At 36.3% G+C, this 14,597-nt stretch overlaps 1 protein-coding gene across 22 annotated transcripts in view; it reads left to right on the top strand.

Annotated features, from left to right (window-relative positions):
* The window catches only part of Pde1c (phosphodiesterase 1C), a 582,713-nt gene that overhangs the window by 529,585 nt on the left and 38,531 nt on the right, over positions 1-14,597 (top strand). The gene's annotated exons all lie outside the window — the stretch shown is intronic.

Below are 14,597 nucleotides of genomic sequence, written 5' to 3'. Positions count from 1 at the left end.
CCAGGAGGGAAACGGTGCTGTCAATTGCTCCTCACGTTCTGCCCCGATGAGACCTCATTGCATTTAAAGTGCCCTATCATCTCTCTGTAGTAAGTTACAAATTCCCACTGTATCTTTTCTGCTCTGGCAATACTTTCTCATCACAAACACCCTCTGTTATGCCTCCTTTTCTGGCCTGACATTCTTTATTGCAAACTTCACGGAAAAAACAAAACAAAAAAAAAAAAAAAACACCCAACTTGGTTCTAGACTTGCTGATTGTCATTCAGTAGACTAATGCACATTATTAATATATGAGCTTGGGACCATTGATGGTGCAATTAGAGGATGAAATGTAAAGGGGACAGGTTTTTGTAACCTGGCTAGCTCCCAAATAATTGACATAGCCTGATATTTTTATTAACAGGCTGCAAGTTTAATCTGAGCAGATTCTGAGGTATTCTAATCCTCTAAGCTATTCACCTCCCAGCCACAGGCCTCGAGTCACTTGCATTCAGTCTCTCCTTGGCTTGTTCTGCTGTAGCTGTCTGTCCTCATGCAGAACTTCCTTGGTGACCCTTTTCATGACTGACCTCATCATGGTCTCCTTCTTCCTCCACCTGCCTTGTGACCCTTCTTCTCCTGAACCCTTACCTGCCTCATGGCCAACTTTTTCTTCCTTGCTCCCTCTCTCTGACTCCTGACGATAGGAAGTTTAGCCTTTCTATCTCCTCTACCCAATTATTGCCTGTTCAGATTTTTATTAACCAATCAGAGATAACTAGGGAGCATTCTTTATCCAATTTGATACAGGAGATTCTTCAATATCCATGACAGTGCCAGTGGTCTGACAGTAACTATGTACAAACCATTTCATCAGTGAGCCTCGCGTCACATGGGCCTGTGATGTGAGGTATTTCATGGGTACAGCTTTAGCTTTCATTAACAACTTTCCACTCATCTAAAGGCTGAGAGTTGCAATTATATGGCCTTTCCTCCTTGGATCTATTAGATGGAGTCATCTAGTTACACAAACGTCATTGTTTCCCTTGTAACCCAGACTCCTTCCTGGTCACCCTTCCATTAATGGACATGATATTCAGATAACAGATAATGTGAGCTTCTAGTAAATAGTTTTTGACAAGGGTATCATATTTTCCATGCACTTTGTCTATTTGATGAAAGGCTGTTCTTTGAAGAACAAATGCTGGGAGATCAAATTGAGGAATAAGAGGACATTTGAGTGCAACAGTAAATAGTTAGGAGTGGATTTGACGAAAACATTTTGTATGCTTATACAAAATTCTCAAACAATAAATAAAAGTGTATGTTAAAGAAAAGGAAGTTCAAGGTCACCCTTGGGTTTAGACTCGCCTGGCAGTACATAAGACACATTCTCAAAAAGTAAATGGAGAATGGAGTGGTAACTAAGTAGTTAAGACCACTTGTTTTTTTGGAGGACCAGGGTTTAATTTCTAGCACCCACATGATAGCTCACAACCATATGCAATTCCAGCTTGAGGGGTAAGACACACTCTTCTGGCATCTTCAGGTACTGCATGCATGCTGGCAAAACAACCATACACATAAAATAATAAAATTAAAATAATTTTAATTTTAGGGGATGGGGAATGTGTCAACCCCTTTTAGTGTAGCAACAATGATAACTGTCTTTACTTTCATATGTGAAGTTTGTTGTTAAACTGCTCCTTTTAAAAGCAATCAGAACACTCACTTCAAGTGTCTTATCATATAATATATAGGGAACTCACACCTGGAATTTTTCACCAACTTGCTCATGCAACCAGAAACCACTTGATTCCTCCTTCAGTAATTGTGACTAAGAAGTGAATTATTATAAGTGAATTATGCAGAAATAAAATGCAATTTAAAATGAGAAAGCTTGCTCAAATGCCAGAGGCTCTTTGTCAGGTGTCATTAGACCAAATCAAGCAGTCCACCCCAGAAATACTCTGTGGAGGAACAGTGTCTCCTGCAAACACAGCATTCAGTCCTGCACTTAACATCTGACCATACTCCTCATCTGAGTCCTACAGCATAAGTCCCAGAATCAAATCAAGCCTCTAATTTCTAATATGGGAGCTTGAACTTCATAGATATGTATCAGCATCAGCATCATCATCATCCCTGAAGATCAAAACCCAGGGCCTGTCTATTCTAGCCAAGAATTCAAGAATGAGCTACCTCCCAATCCTCACAGTTGTACTTAAAACCGACACGATGCCATTACATGTGCATTATGGCTTAAATTTGATCATCTTCAGAAAGCCTTCTTATTTTAACCATGTCCTTAAACTTAATTATTCCCAAGGATTTAAAAGAATTAAATTGATTGGCACAGTGATTAATTTGATCTGATGCCACAATGAACTGGTTGCAGTAAAGAATGACAAGCCCTGCCCTCTGTCCCTAGTATCCAACTGTAACACCAACCTACAAGTGCCTCAAGAGGGACTCAGTATGCCCGTGTGCTTGCTAGCTTGTAGGAAGACAGGCTGAGTAACTGTGTTTTGTGTCCTTTGTCACTAATTTGGAATCAGCAAGACTGAGAACATCGAGCTTGGGAGAATTGGTGCTATTTTCATTCAAAATCCTTACCAGGTCTAAAGCCACTTCTTGGTAGATGAAGTGGAAAAGAATTTGATGATTTTCTCTTACACTTTCCTCTTGGTCACTAGAACACTCTATTTAGAGAATCAATGGAGAGGAAATATCTAGACCAGTGCCTAGGTTGACTTAAAATATGGGAATAAAATTGGAACTACTTCTAAGTAATGGATCTTATTGTATTGATAACCCGGGGGATGTGGGGAGGAGTCGATTGAACTTCTCAGTGATCTTCCTTCCATCCTCATTCCTGGGAACCCCTGGCATTTGTCTCTACCTTTGGGTTGCATCTCCTGGGACAAGTGAGCCTGAGCCATCTTGTGTGTCTCGTGTCCTGAAAGCAAGTCTCCCCAGCAGCATCCTTCTGCTCTCCTTTTCAGACAAATGTGTGGCTGTCTTCTTTTAGTCTTTCTTGGTTGTTTTCCTAGTCCTTGGTCTTGATGGAACCTTGCTATCTTTAAGGCAGATGTTCTCAGATGATTTGATTCTCATGAGTTTTTCTCTACCATATGTGTAACAAACATAAATGTGTCTGCAGATGAAATGATGTGGAAAATAGACCAAAATGACAAAAGTTTGGGAACTCTTGCTGTTGTCTGACCTTTTCTGCCACAGCCAAGGTGGTGCTGCAGCTGCAGGGACCTGGAGTCCTTTCTAATTACTTTAAAATTAGCAAATTAGTTCTCACTAGCTTGAGTGCTCAGCTTATTTTCAGTATCTGCACTATTGTACATTGCACAAAGATAAACATATTCTGAGGTTATTTTCTACAAACAGCTAAGTCCATCTTTTGTTTGTTTGTTTTTTTAACAGGAAGGAAGAAAGTATGTCTTCCATCTTAGATGATAACACTATTTCTTGTATTTAGAAAGTGTCTTGCTGTAGCTTTATATTTACAGAGAGAAAAGGTAGACTTATTTCTTAAATAAATGAATTTCTCTTAGTGTGAGAATCCAGAATCCTTATGGCTTGAGGGACCAAACATCTGGAGTGCTCTGGGTAGCAATTAAGATAAGTCATCATGACAACACATGTTCTGATTAATATTCTATTCCCTTAGCCATTTGTCCATGGAATCTCCTTTGACCTAATTAAACATACTGACAGTAAATGCAAGTTGTGCCTCAGCATGAAATATTTGTTTTTGAAAGCATTTTAGTCTTTTCTCAAGAACTTTAAGCATAGGCCAATGTCCCCATCAGTGAATGGAGAGAACTGCAATGTTATCCAAGGGGCTTGCTATGCATCAAAACAATACTCCACTAATGAGACTCTCCTGGGCTGTGTTGCCTAAACATTTTTGTTTGTGTAATACACTGTGGCTTCTTAATTTATTTTGGAATCTACCCTTTACATTGATCAAATACTAAGAGTCACTGTAGACTCAAGTATGCACAAATCTGCTTCTGTTTGGCTGTGGATGACGTTTGGGAGGCCTATGGGCCAATGTGTATGTGGGTGAGAAGTGGGTAGGTGGAGACTTGCAAAACCTCTTAGCTTATTTTAGTGATGGAATCCCCCCTTAGGATCAGGGAGCAGGGGCCAGGAGTTACTCATGGCTCTAGAACTGATGAATCATGATTAATCAGACCCATTGGCTCCTTTTGAACTAGCATATACCACAAATCAATGCAATGTGAATATAATTTTATGTCGAATCAGTGATGGATTATACAACAGAAAGTAGAATGTGACATACATTTTTCCCCTGTAGAATTTATGTTCTGGAAGTTTATAACCATAGAGTATATACACTGTATATTACACTGTATATATGCATGCTATATTATAGATTAGTGGATTTAAAAATATTAAATTGTGTTATAGGAAGGGAACTATCCAGCACCCATGCATGCTTTTGTCCCAGCTGCTTAGAACCCAGTCTCTTATCAGATAACGGTGTAGTGAAAATATCAAACGAAAGCCTATTGCAGGTTTTTTGTTGTTGTTGTTAAAGACAAAACTAATCTTTAAAAAACAACTTTACCTTGTAATTATTGATATATAAACTTTTATTGTTTCATTTTATCTTCTTGGCATTTCATTATACTCTTGATATATCATTATACTTGTTAAGGAACTGGGCTTGACAAAAAGAAATAAAAAATATTTATTTACTTTTTATATTTTAATTAAAATATATTGTATCAGCCCCTTTCCTTTTCTTCCTGAAGCCCCTCTCATATCACCTCCCTTTGACTCCTCCCATATCCCACCCTACTCTCAAATTGATAAATTTGATTATTATTGTTATGTATAAATGTATCGTATATGTAGCAATATGTAAGTACAACCTGTCCGGTTCATTTTTGTTGTCTGCATGTGCATGGTTTCAGGTGACAACTTTGTATTTTATCCCCATTCAGAGAAGTCATCTATGGCAGAGGCCAGTTCTCCATCTGTCATAATCATTAGTTGTCTGGAGATTTTTTGTCTAGGGGTAGGGCCCCATGAGATTCTCACCTTTCTGTGTTGGCATGTCTATGGGTATTACCATCATTCAGGTTTGTTGATCTACTGGCAATCACACTGCAGACTTCCTAAAATTCTGGCCTTTACAATCTTTTTCCTCTGAACCATAGATGTAGGAGCTAGGCTGAAGATGTATATGTTAGAGCTAGGGACCCCACAAACTACTGATCTTTGCATACACACAGTTGTAGTTTTCTGTAGATGGTCATCATGTTCTATAAAGAGAAGCTTCTTTGTGAGAGGAAATAGCTACACTTCTCTGTGGGTATAAAAATAGGAATTATGGTGATATAGAAAGTGGCAACAGTACATTCTCTTCTAAGATCCGTGGTCTAACTAGTCCCAGGTAACTGGCTAGGTTTCTGTGAACAGGCATGATTTCCCTCATGCTAAGTAGACCTCAGGTCCACTTGAATAGCTGTCATTTACCACCACCATCTGAGTGCCACTGCTGTGTCTCAAGTTGGGTCGGACTGTTTAATTGCTTCCCTTCCTTGGCAGTTTCCTAGTACTTTCTGGTACTATGGAAGCTAGACTGTAGGAAGTAGGCTTTCAGGTTAGATCCAGCTTGAATAGTACAAGTGTGTGTGGTGTCTTTAGCAATAGGGACTTATATTTAACCTCTGAAAAACATCCAGGGCAACAACCGTAACCTCTATGGTTTGGGGAGTTATCTAGATTATCCTTACCAGCCACATGAGAGGAGGTTTTATGTTTAACCTATGATTCTCATGGGAGCATTGTCAGACCAAGTGGCATAACTGTATATGTGTATGTGCAAGTATGTGTGTCTATGTGTGACATAAGATGATTCCTTGAGACGATATCAAACAACCTTGGTGCTATCTGTTCCTCTCTTCCTCCTTCTGCTTCTTTATTGCCCTCCCTCTTCATTTTTCCATTCCCCCTTTAATATCATCTGTATCCTGCTATTCCCATTTGAAGTACCTCCATTGTTCCTTTATACTTTCCTGGCTTCTGTAGTAACTCTGTATTATATACTAATATCTGAAGATTTGGAACTAGGTATTATGGATGAGAGAGATCATACAATGTTTGTCTTTCTGGATGGGAGTTACCTCATTCAATGTAAATGCTTCTAGTCTATCCATTTACATTCAAATTTCACTATTTCATTTTTTAGCAGCTGTATAGCATTCTTAAATGCATAGATACTGTGTTTTTTAGTACACATTCATTTGTTGAAGGGCAGTTAGGCTGTTTGTATTTCCAATTGTAAATAAACTTTGTAAGTAGGATGGCTATGAACATGGATGAGCAAGTATCTGTGGAGAACAATGTTGACTCCTTTGGGCATCTACCAAAGACTGGTAGCTGAATCATACCATAGTGCTATTTTTAGTTCTTTTGACCATTCTCCATACTGATTTCAGAGTGCCTTCCAACAAACAGTGACTGAACACTACGTTCTCTCTACAGCCTCACTCACATTTGGTGTCCTTGTTTTATCGATCTTAGCCATTCTGACTAGGGTGAGATAAAATTCAAGTTGTTTTAATGGGCATTTTACTAATTGCCCAGGATAATGAACATTTTTCGAGGTATTTCATAGACATTTTTCTTCTGTCCATTTCTTAGTTGGGTCATTTGTTTCCTAGACTCTATTTATTTTTGTACTTCTTAATATGTTCTGGGTACTAATGATTTGTTGGATATGTGGCTGATAAAAATTTTCTCATATTCTGTGAATTTCTTATTCATTTGACTGATGGTTTCTTTAGTATAGAAGCATTTTAGTTTTATGAGTTTCCATTGATTAATTGTTGGCCTCAGTTTCTGAACAATTAGAGTTCTATTCAGAAAAATCCCTTTCTACACCCGTATCTTGCCTAAGTTTTCTTCTAGCAGTTGTATCATTTCAGGTTTCAGATTAAAAGTCTTTGACCCACTTGAAGCTAATTTTTGTACAGAGTGATAAGTATGAGCCCAAGTTCATGCTTGTATGTGAGCATTCAATTACCTGGCACCATTTGTTGAAGATGCTTTTTTATCAGTATCAGATGGCTCGTTTCACACACTCATGTTTGAGCTTTTTATTTTGTTTCATTGGGCAACATGTCTATTTTTGTGCCAGTTCTATATTGTTTTTATTACTATAGCTTTATAATATGCCTTGAAGTTTATCCCAAGATATTTTATTGTCTTTGATGCTAGCTGAAATTGTTGATTGTTTCTAGAAGTTGCCTGGTAAATTTTCTTGAATCAGTTATATATAATATCATGTCATCTGCAAATAAGTATAATTTAGCATCTTTCCTATCTGTATCCTTTAGCTTCCTTCTTTTGCCATATTGCTCTGGCTTATGTTTCTAGTACTATTTTGAAAAGAAGTGGGAAGAGTGGATATCCCTGTCCCATTCATAATTTTAATGGGGTTGCTTCAAGTTTTTTTTTTTCTATTTAGGATGATTTTGCCTGTGGGTTTGTTATCTATTGCCTTTATTATGTTGAGGTATATTTCTTCCAGGCCTATTGTCTCTAATGCCTTAATCATGACAGCACTTGGATTTTTCAAAGGCTTTTTCTGCATCAATTGAAATGATATGATTTTTTTTTTAAATCTTTAAGTCCATTTATATATTTATTGTTATATTTTACACATTTTGTATTGTTATATAAATAATATATACTGCTATATTGTTATATTTATTGACTTACATGTGTTGAACCATCCCTGCATTTCTGGGATGAAGCCAGCTTGATCATGGTGGATGATCTTCTTGATATGTGCCTGCTTTCTGTTTGCTAGGATTTTATTGAGGGTCTTCATCTCTGTTCATCAGACAAATTAGTCCGTAGAGCTTTTTGTTTGTTTGTTTGTTTGCTACGTCCTTACATAGCAACACAATATGACTTCATAGGATAAATTTTGGAGTGTTCCTTCTGTTTCCAGGGTTTTTTTTTTTAATAATTTAAGAAGTATAATTGTAGTTCTCTGCAGGTTTGGTAGAACTCTGTTGTGAATTCATCGACACGTGGCTTTTTAGCTGGAAGGCTTTTATTACTTTCCAGTGTCACCTTTGCTACAGAACTGCTTAGGTTGTTGATGTCTTCTTGGTTCAACTTTGGTAGCTTAGAGAAATCAGAAAATTGATAAATTCCTTTTAAATTTCCTAACTTATTGAAGTACAAGCTTTTAAAATGTCCCTGTATAATATTCTTTCTTTGATGTCCATTGTAGTGTTTCCCTGTTTAGTTTTGATTTTGTTAAAAGAGTTTGCTCATCTTCTCAAAGAACCATTTCTTACATTCCATGATTCTTTGTATTATGTGCCTTGTTTCTATTTCATTAACTTCCTCTTTGACTTTTATTATTTCTTGCCAGTTATTGACTTTGGACATATTTTTATTCTTATGATAAATCATTAACTCCTTTATTTGTGTTCTCTCTGATTTTTTAATGTAGGCACCTAGGGTCATTAGTTTTGCTTTTAGGGACAATTTTAATCTGTCCCTGAGATTTTGTGTTTTCATATTTATTTAACTATAAGAATATTTTAATTTCTTCTTTGACCTACTCATTACTCAGCAATGTATTGTTTATTCTCCACGAGTTTATACATTTACTAGAGTTTTGCATACTATTGATTTTAAGTTTTATTGCATAATAGTTGGATAGAATATATGGAATCATTTCAGCTTTTCTGTAACTGTTAAAATTTGTTTTGTGTCCCAGATGGTCTAATTTAAAGAAGCATCCCTGTGCTGCTGAATAGAATGTATATTCTTTCATTGTAGTGAGAATTTTGGTTTCTTTAAAAAGAGAGAAATATTATAAGAATGTACTTTCATTTTAAATACAGGTGTGGGATACAAGGATGCTCCCCCATATTTTTTACAGCAGCTGACTATCATTTGCCTCATACTCTAGCAGGGGTGGGATTTTGCCAGTGGTAGAATGTTTCTCTGATTATTTACATTTAGAATTTTTGGAACTCTTCAGTGGGTATATAAATACTAGAGACCATAGAGGTATAGTCATTGGTGGGTTGGTGGGTGGGTTCATGGTAGTTGGTGGTTGGTGGTTGGCTGCTGTTGTTTGCAGTTTAAGTAATGTATGCAAAGAAGAAAAAAATTAGATATTCTGACAGTGAAGATCAAACTTCCCCCAAGGCATTTGATGCCACTAATCAGCAGGAAGACATTTAATGATAACAGTGCCTCCATTCTATCCTTTTTTCTTTCCTATCTAAAGAGTTAATAGGGTGGGAGAAAAAAGAACTCCCAAAGTAGCAAAAAAATCAGGCTATATTTAGTGTTTGGGTAGAATATTCTTTATATATCTTTTATGTCTATTTGGTGTAAACGGTCATATAATTCTTAGGTTTCTCTGGTTATTTTTGTCCAGAAAACCTGTTTATTGGAAAAATAGAGTGTTGAAGTCAACTGATATTATTGAGTTTGTATTGCCTTTGCTTTCATTAGTATGTTTTTATTTATCTATTTATTAAGTGTGCCAGAGTTGGATGCATATTGTCTAATATTGTAATTTTTGTTTTTGTAATTTGTCCTTTTACTGAAATGAAGTGCCCTTATTTGTCTTTTCTGGTTAATGTTAGTGTGAAGTTTATTCTGTCAATTATTAGGATGGCAATGCTTGCTTGCTTCCTGATCCTGTTTACTTGAGATACTTTATTTTATCATTTCACATTGGTTCTGCCTAACTTTAAAGCTAAAATAGATTTTTATAAACAATAGGAAGATGGCTTTTATTTCTTAACTCATTCAGTTACTCTTGATTAGCGAGTTGGAGCTGTTAATATTAGAACTGTATTGAGGGTGTATGTTGATGCTAGGGTTTGTTTTACTGTTTGAATTCTCTGTCATGCTTTACAATTCCTTAATTATAGTTTTTATTGTTTGGCTTTATTGTCGAATCTCTTGGCTATGCTCATGACTCTCTTCAGTTCATTACTTCTGGTATTCTATGTAGCATTTTCTTTAGGTGTTGAATATTATTAGTTCTTTTAGGCTGTGGAAAGTTTTTATTTCTTCAACTGTGGTGATAGTTTTTCTGGGTATAGTAATCTCTATTGTCAGTCAAAGTCTTATAGAGCATGAAGTGCACTGCTCCAGACTTTTCTGGCTTTCAGACTTTCCCACTGAGAAATCAATGATTATGATATGTTTTCCGTAGATGTAACCTGTGTTTTTTCTTGTGCAGCATCCAACAATTTTTCTTTATTCTTTGCATTTAGTGCTTTAACTGTGATATTAAATTAAACCCTAGAAAGTTTCTTTTTTAGCATTGTCTAGCTGGGGTTCTCTGTGCTTCTTGTATCTACATTGGTATGCATTTCTTTAGTTTGGGAAAATTTTATTCTGTGATCTTGTTAAATATCTGCTCTATGGGAAGGTCTTATGATTCTTCTCCCTTATATATGGCTAAAATTTGAAGATTTGGTCTTAGTGTCCCACATTTTCTTCATATTTCTGCATATGTATGTGTGTGTGTGTGTGTGTGTGTGTGTGTGCGCGCGCGTGTGTATTTCACTTATTTGGTATAGATCTTTTGCTCTATCTCTGACCTCTGATATTTTATCTTCTGTTTAATTCATTCTACTTGTAAGAGTATTTACTTAAGATTTCTTATTCTGGTATTGAGTTTTCAATTCTGTCTTCATTTCAGTTTGTGTTTTCTTCAATATTTCTATCTCTTTACAATGTTTTCAAATCTTTAACTATCTTCATCATTTTATTCAGTTGTATATTTATATTTTCTTGGACACTACTCAGGTACTTACTGCTATCTTCTTGCAGTTCAATAAGATATTTAAGCATGTCTTTTTATAATTACTTTAATTCTTTGATAATATTTATGATTTCCCTTTTAAAATCTGTGTCCTGGGACTCATCTAGCTATTTCTCATTAAGGAATAGTACTATGGTACTACTGTGGTTGATGAGAGCCATGCTGTCTTGGTCATTAATGTTGTTTTTATGATTTGACTTGGGTATGTGGACTTCTTTCTTTGGTTGTGTGTGTGGTGTGAGACTCTGTCCTGTTTTATATTGAGCCAGGACAGGAGTTATGTGGTAAAGCTGGGAGATGAGCTGTTTAATTGGACCAGGAAAATGGCACCAGGACTGGAGTTTGGCATATGTGTGTAGAGATGGCATCAGGCAGTGGGAAAGATGAGAGAGGAAAAGAGTGTCTTAACAGTCAAAGATGGCTTGGAAACAAAACAGGTTTGAAGGTCACAGATCTGGAGCTAGGCCTGTGGGTATGAATGGAAACAAATGGATTGAAGGAAGGGTAATGAAAGAAGCTACTTATCATGTAAAAATGACCTGTAAACTAAGTGGGTTCCTAAGCCATGGGTCTGGATCTAAGCTTCTATAGTGGGACAATGATATTTTTGATGAAAAAAAAGTGGTTTTTATTTTTTTAACTAATATTGGTATACAGAACATATAAAAAGAACATATAAAAAAGAAAATGGTAATAACATAATGCATACTTATTTGTTTCTCCCTTAGGAAAAAAAGTATATTTTGTCAGGTTCTGTGCAAACAATTAGAAAAACAAAAGTAACAATATTTTCTCAGAGAAGCTCTATTGATTTTTAAAAATCCTTAAAACAAAAAACCAGCTTCTTTTGAAATAATATATATTCTGACCCAAGGCTGTCTACATCTTGACTGCCATGTCTTAGCTACATATGCAGGATCTCAGGAACTGTGTCAAATGTCCATGCTCAATATTTATCTTAGAGCTCTCATAGGAAAGACTCCCTGATTTCCAGATGAGAATGTATGTGTTTCTAAACACTAGATTTCTACAGTACATGATAATTGTACTCTTTGGCACAAACCATCATGAAGGCATCAGAATTCATTCTTTTTCTTCATCCATGTTGAAACAGCCAGTGATTCCCTGAACTAATATACTGAAGGAAAGCATGAAGTGCTGTCAGGATGTTTCAGGTCAGGATTCTGTGTCCCACAAACTTTTCGGAAGACCTTTCTTAACCTTCATGGTCCTGGTTCCTTCTGAGATTTGCAAATCCAAAGACTGTAAAAAGAACACTGTCTTGTGTAGAAATTGTGCATTACCCATACCAGTGTAAGTACAGGTCCCTGCAAGACTTACTGACCTAGCAGCAGTGACTGGGGTCCTGCAGTGGGAAATGTAGCACTTTACCTAAAATGAAAGTGAAAGCAGAAAGAAACATTGCTTCCTAACAGACAGAACATGGACAGGTTAATATTCCAGATTTGCAAAGGAAGCACATGCCATACAAAGGAAGAGGCAAACAGCAAAGGAACAGGAAAGCTTAGTGACAGCACCAGTAACAGTGGTGCGATGGCGCCATGGATGAGAGAGGCAGGCTGGGGGCATGCGTGAAGCTTATTGTATTTGGGATCAGATGGTGGCACTCTGCGGAATATAGATAGCCTTGCTATCTATGGCATATAGATAGCATAGTTCAGTCTTTTAGAAGTTATAGTCCCTCATCTATCTATCCTTGTTTATCTTTTTTTTTTACTATCTACTAACTCAGCTATCCATTTGTCTGACTAGCTCTGCTAGACTGTATGTACATAGCATTTTGTTTAAACAGTGTTGTGACATTGATAGTATATATAGTTGAATTAATTTGGAATAATTCTACAATCTTGACCTTTATTGAGGGTACAAGAAAAAAATGTACACATTGAAAATAACCCTTTAAAACACATGCCATAGCCTGAGACTAGAACAGTGAAATCTCCACCTGGATAGACTCTAATAAATATATCTAAAATAATGATTTTCTTAGTATGTCTTAGTATTCTTATTAATAAAATATAAAACAAATGCTTATTTGTATCCCAGAATATATTTGACAATTAAAATTGGGTATTGTTTTTTTTTTAACTGTTTATTCTTTCCATTTTTTTTTATATTTAACATTTTGTAGATCTTTGAGTCACTTGCTATACAGCTTTGAATTTTTCATTGATTCCATATGGAAACAGTATTTCTCCATTTGAAAATATGGAGCTGTCCTCAGCCAACTCCATTTGAAAATATGGAGCTGTCCTCAGCCAACTCAGCTTACCTCTTTGAGTCTGTGACATTGAATCAGGCTATTAGAAAACAAATAAATAAACCCAAGAAAAATGTAAAAGAAATATGTAGCAATGAGTTATGTTTACAGTGTTTTATTTAAGGCTAGGGTCATATTCTTAGACTATCTGCCTGTCTGAGGCTCAGCTGATAACCTGAGAATAAACAATATGAATGATAAACACATTTGAAAAACTATACCAGATTCATGTGAACCTTGACTGTTTCTTTAAAAGCATGACTTTTAACCCAAATGGCTATAGGACCCAAACTCAGCATCTCTTGGGAATAGGATGCAGAGGAAGAGTGAACTAGGCAAAGCTACCCTACTTTAAATCCATCTCCCATGTCTGTAAGAAGCTGCTGAGATATCATTATCTACCACCATGAAGCCAGTACACTTATTTGAATTCTTGTGGCACATGTTTGTGCTTCAGGATTCAAAGCTAACCAAGCTTCCCCCTGTGAGAAGTAAGGAGTCTTAGATCAAGGAGCAGATAGGGAACACTTGCCTAAACATTTTCTTTAATCATCCCAAGATGGCCTAGTTCCATTTTAGTTCATGAATTATCCCTTTGAAAGGAAGAACATTCAACATTTTTGTTGGCCTCCAAAAAGTTGACCATGGATTTATTACAAATAAAATCTATAGCAAACTATTTTAACTAGAATTCAGTACAGCAACCTCTCTTATAATAATTTGTCTTCAGACTCTTCATTTTCATGTACTCTATGGTCTTGATGATTTTTTTTCTCAATTTCTGTTTAACTTGACAACAAAAATACAAATCTGAAATGCATAAGCACACATAAGAAGTAGAGTGAGGAGAGGCTCAGATGTGATTAATAAACCATGGCAAAGATGCCTTGTGGCAGGTGTCCCCTCTCCAGAGATCAGCTGCACAAACCGCCATTCACTTTAGACTTTCCTATATATGGAATATAATATTTTGCCAAAGCATACTATGTTTTTATGTCATGTAGTAAAGGACACAAAGGTGGACAGAAATAGATGATTTTCCTCATCTCAAAGAGTCAAGTTTGTCAGAGAACATCATCCTTTGAGAAGCTACAAAAGTGGACATCTAGGGTAAAGCATCTTAAATAAAAATTACCCTAAGCAAGCTATGTGTTTGAGGCTGGAATGATGGCCAGGGATCTGTAACCTCTTGGTGTTTTGCTGTTGATCTTATATATAATAGTAACAAACTCACATACTGTTTAAATATACATCCTTTCTTTATCCTTAGCCCCCCCATACCTCCCCAACTTTGATCCAATATTAGAAAAAGCTCAGTTGAGGTCTAGAGCCTGAGGAAGCACTCATTCCTCTGTTTCACACTTAAGCGATGATTAGAAAGGTGGGAAGATCTAAGATCCTGAGATCTTTCCATCTCTGGAACAACTTTTGACAGCAGGCCACTGATAATCCAGACTACTTGCA

Source organism: Mus musculus, chromosome 6 (assembly GCF_000001635.26).
Source record: "Mus musculus strain C57BL/6J chromosome 6, GRCm38.p6 C57BL/6J".
Taxonomy (NCBI): Eukaryota; Metazoa; Chordata; class Mammalia; order Rodentia; family Muridae; genus Mus; species Mus musculus.
Note: the sequence above shows the minus strand (reverse complement) of the source record. Positions and strands in the feature narration are given on the sequence as shown.